Here is a 14,392-nt window from a genome sequence, read left to right as displayed (position 1 = left end):
GAGTGCTGAAGGGAGAGCTAGCAGTGGGGCGCCCAGCCGGAGCCTCTGTCCTCTGCCTGTTCCCGATTCCATGGCCTGAGGCGATGGTTTGCATTTTTAGGACAACAGCCGGCTATCGGCAAGCAGGAGACCTCTCGTCAGGCTTCATTACTGCACACAAAATGACACGAACGAGCCTGTGGTCACAACTGCGCTTATGAAGTGCTGCGAAGCCATTGCCTCTCCCTGCAAACCCAACCCTCTTCCTCTGCGCACACACACCCCGACGGATGGCCCCAAACCTGAGCTCTGCTTCTGTGCGCGGCGCCTTACCTCGGGACCCATCGCTCCCGCCGGCTTTACCACCTGGCTTGCTGGTTAGCTTATACATTTCCAGAGAGACAGAGAAGAGCTGTATTTGCCCAATGAACTTTGTCATTCAACACGCTCTTTCCCTTCCTTCCCCTCTGGTATGCTTCCTGAGGCAGAGGCTCCCTTGTACCATCTCCTGATCTAGACAGGAAGCTTTAGCCGGCAATGGGAGCACAGCTGGGAATACAGACCCCTCTCCTTACAAGGTCATTTACGCCTTTTTAGTTACCTCCCTAATTGCAATAGTCTTATGTGTCTGGCCTAAATCATAACTGTCCTCTTAAAAAGAAATCCCACAGCCAACAGCTGCAGATATCACCATTAAATCCTATCTATTAAAAGCTAATGCCACTCCATGTATTTTTTTCCAACAAGGGTGAGTCTGTTTCCATCAGCCAGAGAAGAGGTCATGATGGTTTGGTCAGTGCAGACACACCAAGCATTCTAAACCAATATACCGGAATAGGGATATGTAAGCACATGATTGCTGATTATGAGGTTACTGATTATTCTGAAGAAATGATTTCAGCGGAAAACATTTGTGTCATCATCCAGGCGGATTGAACTTGACGGTGAATTTTTCTGAAGCCTCTGGGACTCAAGTTATGTGGAAGATTGCTAGGTGAACCCAACATCTGAATCTTTAAAAAAAAAAGCCACCAGGAAAGATGTGATGTGGGGACACTAAAAGCAAATAGCAGACCACTGGCTAACAGTGAGGTGTGGAAAGAGAGATCATCGTATTATCTAGCAGCTTCTTCTAACCTATTCCATTAGTTAGGGTATGGGCTCAGTCACTGTAGCAATGAGACCTCACATAATTATGGCTTACATATGCCAGAGTTTATTTTTCCTTTGCTGAGCAGTCCTGAGATGAGCTGGCCAGATTGACAAAGTGTGCTACAAAGTGTGCTCCACAAAATTACTCGAATCCAGGTTCCTTCTATCTCATTGATTTAGCAGTCCCTGTGGCAAGAGTTCTCAAACTTCAATGCAGAGTTTGGTAAAGTTTTTCTGTAAAGGACCATATAACGAATATCTTCATCTTTGCAGCCCACAGAGAGTGTCAATTAAATAGTCTTTGTTTTTATTTGTTGTTGTTGTGGCAACTCTTTTAAAACATGGAAACCATTCTTAGCTCACCAGCTGTACAAAATCAGACCCCCCAGTGATTTTGGCCCATGGCCATAGTTTGTCAGTCCCTGCTTTAGGGCATCGGAATCACCTGGAGGGCTTTCTGAGCCCACTCCAAAGTTTCTGATTCACTGGTCAGGGTGGGATCCAAGACTCTGCATTTCTAACAAGTTCTTATGAGATATTGATGCTGACATTTTGGAGACCACACGTTGGGAACCACAGCCCTGCAGGGTTGCCTTTGTCTTTATGGACAAAGCTGAATCTCTTGCACATGCGCGTTCCAGCAAGAAAAGGAAAAGAGTCAAGAAAAAGTCTCTTTAAGTATGTGACCAGGAAATTGTACACATCACATTCACTTACATCCCATTGGCCTAATCTTCATCATATGGCTGTGAATGGGGGCAAAGGAAGTTGGAAAATGTGAACTATAAGTGGATGTTCATGAATCCTGTTACAACTCAAGAGGTTTTATTATTAAGAGGAAGAAGGGGAGAGTTTGCTTTGCAGAACAGTTAGCAGATTCTGCCACACCAGGAAAGAAAGGACCAGTGGATGCTCTTCCATACTTTTTCACGTTGACCTCACAGTGTTTACCCTGGGATTTATTGCAGCATCTCTCTGCTACGTTCACAGACAAAAAGTAAACTCATGGCGTACTATAGGGACCTTAAAGTATATATAGAAGACAACTACCACAAGGAGTTATTTAAGCTCCCATTTTCTAAATAAGTATCTGTTCTAGATGCCCCTCCTGATGCTAAAAATTCTTTAAGCTTAAGGTCCCTCGGTATTGTTAGACTTAATGAGTTTCTAGAAATTTACCAATGACTTGTGGCAAATAACAATAATAATAATAATAAACCTATTTCCTATTATATAACAAATCAATATCAGATAAATTAAGTGTAAATGAAAAATAATTATGAGATTACCTTATTAAATATTTTTTAAAAAAATATTTTTGGAATATTTATGTAATCCTGGTGCAGGAAAACACTCTTGATGATGGTAATGAGACTACCAGTAAGGTAAAGAATGTCTGATTTGGTATAATAAGATAAAGTAAGTCATATTCCTAAATATTTCCTCCAAAAAAAGTAAAAACCACAAAGACCAACAGACATATGGGAGAAAAATGCTGGCAAAAAATGTAACAATAAAAAATGTTAATACTCTATCCAGGGGACATGTAAGGCAATTCTCAAAAGAGAAATGTACACATAACCAAGGAACATGGGAATATACACTTATTTTCAATTATAAACAAATATATTAAATAAAAATGGTAAGTTATTTTTTCAAATTAGTTAATGTTATAGGGAAAAGTTCACACTAATTCTGTGCTAATAGAGATACATTTGCAGTTTGGTTATATTCATCAAAAGTCTTAAACATGCATTATTGTGGACAGATAGTTAGAATGGCCCCCATGACCCTGCTTCTGGGTGTTCATGTCCTTATGTCATGCCCTCCCCTGCAGTATCATGGGACCTGTAATTTATGCCAGCCAATAGAATGAATACCGAAAGGGGAAAAAAAAAAGATACACATGATTACATGATTATGTTACATAAGACTTTAACACTTGTCTTGCTGGAGTATGTTTCTCTTGTTGGCTTGAAGTAGCAAACTACCATGTTGGAGCAGCCTGTTAGGAGGCCACCTGGCAGTGAACTTTCAGCTACCTCTAGGAGCTGAAGGCACCGCACCCTCTAGCCTATAGCGAACAAGGGCTTTTGGTCCTTCTGCTGCAAGGAAATGGATTCTTCTAACAACCAGAGTTAGTTTGCATGTGGATGCCTCCCAGTATGGCCTCAAGTAAGATCACAATCCCCAATGGTGACTGACACGTTGATTGGTGCCTTAATGATGGATCAGATAAGTGGCATCCAGACTCTTGACCCACAGCAATTGCAATCATGAAAGTGTGTTGTTTTAAGCTAAGTTTGAGATAATTTGTTATGCAACAAAAGATACTAATATGTGTATATTAACCCCAAAATCCTGCTTAGCCACAAGGACACTACTCATTATAGCATCTTATAGTTATGAAAAATTAGAAACAACCAATATATGCAAAAACAGAAAATTTGTCAAATTATGGAAAATCCACACAAAGGAATATAACTCAGCTAACAAAGACTGCAATGAAAATAAATACATATTTTTAAAGAAAACTCTTTTAAATACAAATGAAAATGTAGTTTCTAAACCAACTTGCATAATCAATTCCCACTTTAAATTTTTAAAGGTTTATGCATGTATAGAATATAGAATAGTATAGAATATAGTGCTTAAAGTTACATAACCAAATGTTAATAATAGTTTTCTCTGAGAGGTAGAATTATAGATTTTTTTTTATTATAAGACATATATTTTTACAGTTTTCAATACTAAACATTTCATGTCTTTGCAAAACAACCAGAACCTAAAAAAGAATTTTAAATGTAAAATGAAGGGAAGGAAAGAGTCTCAGCTCCATGAAAAGAAAAGGTTAAAGTCCAATGCAAATGCTAGTTATTTATGGTTATTAAATATAAGATGCATATGTCCCCAGATGCTAAGAATAATGACTACCATTTTTGAGCATTTACAGTGAGCCAGGCACATGCTAAAAATTTAGAGTGTATTTGCTTGTTGAATCGTGGATAAAAGGTTAGATTTATCCCTTGTGTTCACAGAGAAGGGCAGCCCATACTCGTAGGCATTCTGCTACTCTTAGCTCCACTTTACCCCACGCGGTAAGGTAGTTAACTAGAGAGGCAAATCATGACCAAGAGCAAAGGGATCATTGGTCACCCAGGACCTGGGTCAACTCCCTTAACTGTGGTCTGGGCACTGGTCCCAAATCAAGCAACTAGTTTTGCCATTGCACAGCAGTTCTCAAAACCTTGCAGTTTGGGTTCCAAGGAGCCAGAGAGACGTTCTTTATTTGTTGTGGAGTCTACCACAAAAATAGAAGAGGCCCTTACCGCACACTTTCCCGTTGAATGACTGAAAACAACAGTTGCTCTTACAGATGCATGGAAAGAGCAAAGATATTTCAGTAGGCTTGAGGACAAGCTAAAAATTACCAGCTCCTCAGGAATTACTCATTCTGCTAGAGAACAATTGAAGGTTAGCTCTTCCCAAAAATCTATTTCACTTTGCAAACTGAGGTTAGTCTTGATTTAATGGACCTAGGCAGTCATGTAACATTTAGACCTCAGTTGTCCTCCCCATAAAATGAATTTCTGTTATTTTCCTTAATTAGAGGCTAGTCAGGGTGATCTCTTGGTTCCTATCAAATTGATGGTATGTGATTCTGAAACAGATTCCTTCATCCAGGTGTTTTATTAGTTAAAACTTTTTTAAAAGAAGAAGTCTGTAAGACATATCTATAACACTGACTCAATGAATGAGTAAAGCTTTCAGAAAGATTCATATATAGCAACTTTGGGCTTACCAAAAGCCCTTGTACAGGATTTCCTCTTAATGAACTCTACATGTTTCCAGTACAATGTTTCAACTGACCTTCCAGTAGAGTTCCATGGTCCTGTGGCTTGAAGGCAAGTTCCCTGCTCTTCCATGAGAGCAAGGGAACCAAAAATACCTGCTCTTTGATAGATTGACCACAGAGAATCAGTTCTTAGGAAGGTCATTTTTATTGCTTTAAGTCAGTCTAAAGATTTTCTGTCTGAGAAAGTACAGCAATGACATCTGTTCATTCTTCAACATAGACCAGCCCTTTACCCATGATTTTTCAATATTTAAACAAACAGCCAAAACAAAGCTGTGCATCAGTGTTAACCTTGTAAACTTAAAAGTCTGCACCTGTACAATTAGTAATTAGCATATTCAGTAACAAAGCTGGTAGGTAACGGGTGACATTCACACCTCTTAATTGGTGCGATTAGCAGTCCTTTTGTTGTCAACCATTAGCAGCTCTCCTCCAGTGTAAAATGCCACAGGTAAAGGGACATTGGCAAAGGGAGGAGTGAAGGGGGGAAGGTGAGAGTGAATAAAAGTTTGTAAAACAGATTAATCTGATCTAGAGGGAAGAAAAAATACCCTCACTACAAAAAAAGTGGCTAAAACTGCCAAATGAGTAGGAGCATCAGCAATTGTATCTCCTTTCTTCTTCACTGATGATGTAAATCCTGACTTTGTGAAAAAGAAAAAAAAATTCGACTCCCCCGTTACGTTGCAAAATGGGAAGGCCTCCCTTTCAGTAAATTTAATCATGAATGGGAAAGTCAAATTAATTTTGTTTTTAAATGAAGGCCGATATGTCTGGGGAGCTTTTGCTCTCCTAGCAATACGCTATAATATTTATGAGGAGATTCTTGACAACAAATAACCTCTTAGGCTATTAAAATAGAGCCCAATTATACAAGACTCTTCAGGAATACAGGAAACAAGATGTATTTCTGCATTTCTTATTTAATCCTCCTCTCTTCTCTTTTTCAAAAAAAATAATAGCAGGCTCCCCTTCAGCTCCTTGAGTAATTTCCTTATGTATCTAGTGTTGAACCCTCATCATTCTTGACCAGCATACTTTTATTTAGATTTCCTAGAAGGCATGGCCCTGTATTAGCATCAGTCCTGTTTTCAGGTTTTAGCTTCCAGTCTTGGCTTTTCTATAGTTTCCTCAAAGGTTTGTCTTCTTTTCTTGAGGACATGGCTTGGTATGAACTATACAGAAGTGTTACTGTTCTCCTATTGACTAGAGGCTCCAACATTTCTTCATAATGGGAGGGGTTACTGTGTTGTCATTCTGGGACTGAAATTTGATATAGTATGTTTGTGTGCTCTACAAGGGCAAGAATTATGTCTCTTCCACCTATAAACCACTAACTTCTAGCCCATATACACCTTCAGTAAATAGACATTACTTACAGAATGTGAACGCTGATGTCAATGAGATTTTTCTTTCTCCTAGCTTCCCTTTCACATTACACAATTTTGGTTTTTACACATTTCTTCTGGGGTAAGGATGAGCAGATTATTTGCAATGCAAGTTGAATTTAACACAAATATGTACTTCGTCCTTATTTATAGACTCGTCTTCCTTAGTTATAGACTCATTTTCCTTAGTTATGCACTCTCCAGTTATTAGTCAAAATAACGTGATCTGGAATAATGATTATATTTTGCAGCTAACTTGCTGCCATGTAAATATATTCTGCCTGATTGTATATAAGCAGGAGTATCATGCATGAAATCTGAGAAGTCCTTAAATAGGTACAACTGTCTACAGTCTTTCCTCTTTCTTACTGGCAAAGGGAAAAATGATGCTTGGAGCTCTGGCAGCCATCTTGAATCATGTAGTGGACATCATGGACTAAGGATGGCAGAGCAATAAGATAGAAAGAACCTCAGTTTCTGATACTCCCAGCTCTGTGCTACATATCATATTTATTTATCCATGAGACAAAATTCTGTCTTTTTTAGACATTGTTACTTGAATTTTCTGTCACTTGTAGTGAAACCTGATTCTAATACATCCTTCTGTTGGTAAGGTTGGTTGGATAATTTAGTCAGGTTAAAACAACTTAATTTAAACTATTCTTCCAACAGACACAGTATATAAACTTGCAAAGGCTGATTAAATTTCACTAGGGCAGATCTTTATAAAAAGAATAAGTAACATATGTAAATATCACATCCGAATTTAAATACAGTATTTAACTGCCCTAGATTTCACAATGTATTCATAGCCTTGAGAGGGGATAAGAAACCACTTTATAATCCATTGATCCTTGTAAATTCTGTTTACATGTGTTTTCCAAATATGACATTTTTGTGTTGTGTTGATGGTCAAGAGCTCTGAATTATAAAATATCCTCCATGACCACTCTGGAGAAGAAACCAAGAAGTGGTCTGTGACTTGCAAGCCCCTGCTGGGGTAGAGGGCAGTGCTTTGGGAAAGAATACCCATTTGTAAAAGCCAATGGATTCTTTTTCTGAAATGGCTGCCGGATACCATTGCTCTAATTCAGTGCTCACTAGCTGTTGAAGTTTCCTCTCCCCTTTCCTTCTACAAAACCTTCCACATTCGTTCTACACATTCCCAATACATGCTGGAATTAACCCTTTAAAAATAACATCTGATCATGTCATTTCACCATGAAGACACTTATGATTCCTTGTTGCCTCTAGCTTGGTGTAAAATGGCTTGCACTTTTTCTGTCTTATCTTCCATGAACTTGCCCTGTCCTTCATCACACTTGGTCTATATTTAAACATGATGAAAATTTCACCTTGCTTCAAATATGCCATGCCTTTCACACCCCTGCATTTGGAACAGGGCATTTTCTGTGCCTGAAATAACACCCCTACCCCAAAACTTGCTTTTTAGAAGGTTTTTTCATTTTGTTCTACCCCATCATAGCACTTGTGAGGTGATATTATAATTGATCAGTCTTCAAATCTGATTCCTCCTGTGTGAGATGCGGGAGCTTTTCTAGTACTCAGGTCAATGTCCATAACAGAGTTGCAAATGGCTATGTCTTGCAGAATGGGCTAGATCCATGGCTGAGACAAGGTCATCCCAACAAAAGGCATTTGTGTTTAAGTGTAGGTTAAGGTTTGTATGATAAGGGGAGAAATTAGGTGTACTATAAGATTTACGCAGATGTTTTCAACTTCTTGGAAAAGATATTCATAGGAATGAATATACAGGAACATGCATGAATATCCTCTAACCCACAATATCTTTCTTCCTACCTTGAAGAGAAATTCAGCATTCCTTAGAGCTGAATTTTCCTGGAATTAAAATTATGGAGTCATAGAATTGTAAAGCTAAAAAGGACCTTAAAAATTATTGACTCCAACTTCATAATTTATAAATGAGAAAACTAAGGCCCAGAGAGATTAAAAGATTTGTCAAAGGACACCCAGCTAGTTAGTGTCAATCAGATCTGAAATCCTGGTCTCTTGACTCCAGTGTTCTTCAAACATTTCAATCGTCAGTCCCTGGTTAAGGGCAGCCAGCAGCTGTGAAGCACACGGACTTTAATTTCAAGTTAAATCAGAGCTAAAGCACAGATAAACCCAAGGGTTTCAGCTACAAATTAAACAGGTGAGAGAAGATAAGTGAGATTATTTGATGAAAATTTTTAAATCATACACTGTTAGAGTGTAAAAGTCCAAGCCCCCAGTTTTCATAAATGAAAATAAGAAGGAAATGAATTGACTTCCTCCACCTCAATCATAAAGCCAGAGACAGAGACAAAACAAGAATTTTGAATGCAATTGTGACATGGACTTCACAAATCTCCTGTAGATAAAAGGAGAGTCTACACAGAATAATAGTCCTCTCATCCAAAAATATTGGAGCCTGTGGCTGGTCAATTAATTAAAAGTTAGGTAAAGTGGAAATTGGTTTAAAAAATGATACATACATACCACAATAATCACAATAATTTTATTTTAATTTTAAGCAGGAATGTATTCTTATTCTCCATATGTAGATAAACAAACTCGAAAAAAAAATGTGAATGCATATTGGCTTAAAATGATACAAAATTATTATCCTATAATTCTGGAGGTCAGAATCCAAAATGGATCTCACTGGGCTAAAGGGGTCTGTAGGGCTGCAGAGCTTCATAGCAGCCTCCCATGGAGGCTCCAGGGAAGAATCTGTTCCTGGCCTTCTCTAGCTTCTAGACTTCCCCAATATTCTTTGGCTCATGGTTCCCTCCCTTCAAAGACAGCAATCACCCCTCCAGCCTCTGTTTCTCTCATTACATCTCCTCCTCTCACTGTGACTTTACTATCTTTCTTTCACTTGGGATTGTATTGGATCCAACTGGATAAACCAGGATTAATATCTCTATCTCAAGATCTTTAATTTAATCCCAACTGTAAGGACCCTTCAGCCATAACATACCACAGGGTCTGAGGATTGGGATGGGATATCTTTGAAGTTGGGGATGGGGGCATTATTCTGCCAACCACAACATGACTGTGTGATTGACGTTTTCTTTCCTTCCTCAGTCCTTCATAAAGTGTATTGTCTACTATTTCTAATGTGTGTCTTTATATTTTTTTAAGATTTATTTATTTATTTGAGAGAGAGAAAGAGAGAGAGCACATGAGCAGGAGGAGGGGTAGCAGAGAGGGAGAGGGACAGATAGAAGCCCAAGCAGAGCAGAGCCCAACACAGGGAGCCCAATCCCACAACCCTGAGATCATGACCTGAGTCAAAATCAAGAGTCAGATGCTCAACAAACTGAGACACCTAGGCACCCCTCTACTGTGTATCTTTAAAGTTAAAGTAATACTTTAGAGCATTTGGAAAGCAACCTGTTTAGAATTCTTCCAGGGCGCCTGGGTGGCTCAGTGGGTTAAAGCCTCTGCCTTCGGCTCAGGTCATGATCCCAGGGTCCTTGGATCGAAACCTGCGTCAGGCTTTCTGCTCAACAGGGAGCCTGTTTCCCCTCCTCTCTATCTCTCTCTCTCTCTCTGCCTGCCTCTCTGCCTACTTGTGTTCTCTGTCAAATAAATAAAATCTTAAAAAAAAAAAAAAAAGAATTCTTCCAAATTTGTCTCTCAATTTTTTTATGATGTCTGTCCCACAACCAATTGCAAATTTATTTTTGATGTGATTTGTCTTTTTTGGTCCTTCTGAAGTATTGATTTAGATGTTATAGGTACAATTCTCTTTTTTGTACTCCTATGTCACTGGTTGGTATACTAATATACACACAATTACAGTAACAAGTTCTCCTCACTTAAACAGTTTTGAGGACAAACAGAACTTGGTAAAAAATTGCTTCACCGTGGGACACAAAGGTGAGCAGGTTGTTGAAAAGGGGCTGACAAATCCCTGGTCCTCAGTATGCCCAGAAATAAATGAAAAGTTTTCTTCACCTAGTAGATTGTATACATGACAGTGGTTTAAGAAAGCTTCTATTACATAAAGTGCCTTGTATACTATAAGGCATTCTATAGATATGAACTATCATTATTATTTCTGCTTTTGCTTCAAGATCTTATATTAAGAATTATACAAATAAACATTTATGATTGAATATGGATGATGCATGCCAGGTGGAAAAAAGCAGTCTAGGGATGCCTGGGTGGCAAAGTCGGGTAGGCGTCTGTCTTCGGCTTGGTTGTGATCTTAGGGTCCTAGGATCGAGTCCCGCATCTGGCTCTTTGCTCAGTTGGAAGCATACTTCTCCTTCTGCCTGCCATCCCCCTTGCTTGTGCTCTCTCTCTCTCTGAAAAATAAATAAATAAAATCTTACAAAAAGAAAGAAAGAAAGAAAAAAGCCATCCAGAAATTAGCCTGATGACTAGGGAAAGTCAGAACAATTTGAAAAAACTTTCTGCTCAAGCCAGGATAAAATCTAGAATTAAATTAAGTTAGTTAACAATATAGTCAAGTTTCAATCAATAAAGTCTTTAATTATAATTAATGGTTTATTTCCTTTATTAATCTGCTTTTAAGCCTACCCACTATCTCTCTGAAAATTTAGGTTTAACTGCCTAACTAAAGAGCTATTTTCAAAAATATTTAATTGGCTGGAAAGAGTGTATTGAACTTTTCTTTCAGTTGACCTATCTTTAGAAAACTGAGCTATTTGGCTCATTAAACTATAAATGTATCCAGGCATCCTCGTGAAAGCATATTTTAACTCAGACTGAGTAGTGCAGGGTAGAGCCACATACTAATATTTTGAGATAGTAAACACAGATAGTAGAATGTGACAGTATATGGATTAAAAAAAAAAAAATCAGTGCTAAATCTAGAGTTGAAGGGTCTTTCCATAGATGTGTTCTTTTGCCCTCAAACGCTATTTATTATTTTTGACTGCTGAGTCAGGAACTGTCTCCATTTACTAGGTTGGTTAGGAGGACAAGAGAGATTCTAAGTGACCATAAGAGGATTGTCTCCTAAGCACAAGGTATACCCACCAGCCAAAGACATGGGTTTCTTTATCCCTACCCAAAGCACAAGCAAAGCACTCCTTCTGTATCAGTTTCCTGACACTGCCTCGACAAAGAACCAGAAATTAGATGAACTATAGAAACTTGTCTCACAGTTTGAGAAGCTAGACTCCTGATATCAAGGTGTTGACAGGGTCTTGCTCTCTTTGAAAGTTCTAGCGAAGACCTCTCTCCTAGCTTCTGATAGTTCCTTGCTTGTGATAACATAACTCCAACCATTTCATGAGATTCTCCCTGTGTGCATTATCTGTGTCCAAATTTCCCCTTTTCATCAGGACATCAGTCACATTGTTTTAGGGGCCCATCCTATGCCAGTATAACCTCATCTTAACGAATTACATCTGCAATAACCCTATTTTCAAATAAGTTAATATTCTGAGGAACTGGGGGTTGGGATTTCAGCATGTGAAATTCTGGTGGACACAGTTCCACCAATAACACTCTCAGTGGAGGGAGCCATCATAATCATATGCTTCATACTAATTCTCCAAATAGTTTTTAACATTAATAACCAGTACATGGTCAAATTTAACCAGCTATGTTAGTAATAATCATAATCATAAAAATTATAGGGAATGCCAGTAGAAATAATAAACAAATAAAAGATTAATAAAATAAAAGTTGATAAAAATTGGTGAGATCTGTTATTAGCTATGAATAAGAACAACATCACCAGTAAGAAAGAAGGAATTAACTGAGAACATGGAAATATGAGAAAAGCTTTTATTTTTTTAATTTAATTTTATTTTTTCAGTGTTCCAAATTCATTGTTTATGCACCACACCCAGTGCTCCATGCAATACGTGCCTGGTGGTGGGTATTAAGGAGGGCACGTGTTGCAGAGAAAAGCTTTTAAAAAAGAAAAAGTAGAAGGAATAGATCAAATATAAGGAAGATAAGTAACAAGAAAAAGATGTCCACTCTCACCCCTGTTGCTCAACATAGTGTTAGAAGGTCTACCCACAGCAATCAGAAAAGAAAAAGAAATAAAGTCATCCTAATTGGTAAGGAAGAAGTAAAACCATTCACTATTTGCAGATGACATGATACTATGTATAGAAAACCCCAAAGAATCCACCAAAAAATTGGTAGAACTGATGAAATAAATTCAGTAATGTTGCAGGATACCAAATCAATATACAGAAATCCATTGCATTGTTTTTAAGATTTCATATAGTTAATTAAGAAAGAGAGAATGAATGGAAGGGAAGGAGCAAAGGGGGAGAAAGAGGGAGGTGGAAAGAATCCCTTAGAGCAGACTCACTCTGAGCATGGAGCCAAATGCGAGGTCAGTCTCAGAATCCCAAGATCATGACCTGAGCCAAAACCAAGAATCAGACGCTTATTGACTGAGCCACCCAAACACTCCAAATCTACTGCATTCCTATACACTGATAATGAAGTAGCAGAAAGAGAAATTAAGAAAGTAATCCCATTTATAATTGCACTAAAAATACCAAGGAATAGACTTAACCGAGGAGATGAAAGATCTATACTTTGAAAACTGTAAAACATTAATGAAAGAACTTGAATATGACACAAACAAATGGAAAGATATTCCATGCTCATGGATTGGGAGAACAAATATTGTTAAAGTGTCCATACTACCCAAAGAAATCTATAGACTTAATGCAATCTTTATCAAAATACCAACAATAGTTTTCATAGAACTAGAACAAAGAACCACAAAGACCCCAAAGAGCCGAAGCACTCTTGAAAAAGAACAAAACTGGAGTTACCACAATCCCAGATTTCAAGATATACTTCAAAGCTGTAGTCATCAAAACAGTATGGTAGTGGCACAAAATAGACATGTAGGTCAATGGAACAGAATAGAGAGCCCAGAAAAAAAAAGGTAATTATATGGTCAATATTCAACAAAGGAAGAAAGAATGTGCAAAGGGTAAAAGACAGTCTCTTCAACAAATGGTGTTGGGAAAACTGGACAGCTACACACACAAAAAATGAAACTGGACCACTTTCTTATGTCCTACACAAAAATAAACTCAAAATGGATTAAGGACTTAAATGTGAGACCTGAAACCATAGAGAATCTCAGAAGAGGACACAGATAGTAATTTCTCTGACATTGGCAGTGGAAACATTTCTCTATATATGTCTCCTGAGGCAAGAGAAACAGAAGCAAAAGTAAATTATTGGAACTACATCAAAATAAAAATCTTCTGTACAGCAAAGGAAACAATCAGCAAAACAAAATGACAACCTACTGAGTGGGAGAAGGTATTTGCATATGCTACATCCAATATAGGGTTAGTATTTAAAATATATAAAGATTCTCCTCTACACCTCAGCCCTACCTTGCCTGGGTCCATGGCCACCTAGCTCTACCATCTTCCCTCCCGGCCCTGCCAGAGGTGGGATACTGCCCTAACAGAGCTTTCATGGAGCATTTTCCAGAGGGTTGATAAAGTCAGGAGCCAAGAGATATCAGACAACGAGCTTCAGCAAGCACTGTCCGATGGCACACGGACTCCATTGAATCCAGTGACTGCCAGGTCAGTCATATCTATGTTTGACTGAGAGAGCAAGGCTGGCATGAACTTCAGCAAGTTCAGTGGCACCTGGAAGTACATCACAGACTGCAGAACTTCTTCAACACCTATGACAGGGACAAGTCTGAGATGACTGACAAGAGCAAGTTAAAGTAAGCTCTCTCAGGGTACCGACTCTCTGACCAGTTTCACAACATCTTCATTTGAAAGTTTGACAGACAAGTGTGGGCGCAGATTGCATTTGATGACTTCATCCAGGGATGCATCCTCTTGCAGAGTTTGACAGATATATGCAGACATTGTGAGAGAGATCAGGATGGCTGAATTCAGGTATCATATGAACGGTATCTGTCCATGGTCTTCAGCATCGTATAACATTGGCCTTCACAAATAGCTATGTGACTTAGGGGAGGAAGACTAAAAATGCCAAATCTCTCTTTAAAGAAATGGAA

At 38.4% G+C, this 14,392-nt stretch overlaps 1 protein-coding gene and 1 pseudogene across 2 annotated transcripts in view; both read left to right on the top strand.

Moving 5' to 3' along the window:
- The window catches only part of LOC308340609 (uncharacterized protein), a 286,411-nt gene that overhangs the window by 266,372 nt on the left and 5,647 nt on the right, over positions 1–14,392 (top strand). The window lies entirely within an intron of this gene.
- LOC308340704 (programmed cell death protein 6-like) lies at positions 270–14,315 on the top strand (annotated as a pseudogene). The gene is made up of 2 exons: positions 270–356; positions 13,846–14,315. The product of its transcript is annotated as a programmed cell death protein 6-like (transcript).

The sequence above is a fragment of the Martes martes genome, assembly GCF_963455335.1.
Source record: "Martes martes genome assembly, chromosome: 4".
Taxonomy (NCBI): Eukaryota; Metazoa; Chordata; class Mammalia; order Carnivora; family Mustelidae; genus Martes; species Martes martes.
The sequence above is the reverse complement of the archived record's forward strand: the minus strand, read 5'-3'. Positions and strand labels throughout refer to the sequence as shown.